The 586-nt window shown below is 53.8% G+C and overlaps 1 protein-coding gene across 1 annotated transcript in view; it reads right to left on the reverse strand.

Annotated features, from left to right (window-relative positions):
- The window catches only part of Gcm1 (glial cells missing transcription factor 1), a 42,939-nt gene extending 42,732 nt beyond the window's left edge, over positions 1-207 (reverse strand). The window contains exon 1 of the mRNA XM_015487862.2: positions 97-207. The gene's annotated coding sequence lies outside the window, so the exon portion shown is untranslated. The remainder of the gene's footprint in view (positions 1-96) is intronic.
- Between the last annotated feature and the right edge of the window lie 379 nt (positions 208-586).

Here is a 586-nt window from a genome sequence, read left to right on the forward strand (position 1 = left end):
GCCCCGGCCTAGGACAGCACACTGGCATCCCCCCTGCCTCTGGAAGAAAACAGGTCTGCCCACACCCTGGGCCTTCATACTGACTGTTCCCTCTACCTGGAATGCCTTTCCCTAGAGAGCAGCATGGCCCACCTCCTTGTCACCTTCAAGCCTGCTCAGATGTCACCTTTTCAGTGTGACCTCCCCAGAATCCTTGGCTGTCCTGCTGTTTGACTTTGCTCAGTCAATTTCTGACATATAAAATGTCCTTATTATGCAATTTGATAGAACACAATGTCAGATCAGACGAGGCAGGCAGCGACCAAAGGAGGCAGATTTAAAAGGGCTGCTGAACAGGCTTTATTGAGATATCACTCCCTCCCCGGCGGAACTCAATCAGACCCACAGAGGGGACAGGGGAAGGGTCTGAGGAGAAACCGCGTGGAAGCTTGACCGGACTGGACTTTTATGGGGCTTACAGCAGGAAGGGAAGGGCTTGGGACAGGAAAAGGTGTTTCTAGGGTCCCTTGCCCCCTTGGAGTTGGTCAGGGGAGTTGGCTGAACTCCAGGATTGGCCAGGGGGTCCTGCTGATTGACAGGCGTTAGT

The sequence above is a fragment of the Marmota marmota genome, unplaced genomic scaffold (assembly GCF_001458135.2).
Source record: "Marmota marmota marmota unplaced genomic scaffold, marMar, whole genome shotgun sequence".
Lineage (NCBI taxonomy): Eukaryota > Metazoa > Chordata > Mammalia > Rodentia > Sciuridae > Marmota > Marmota marmota.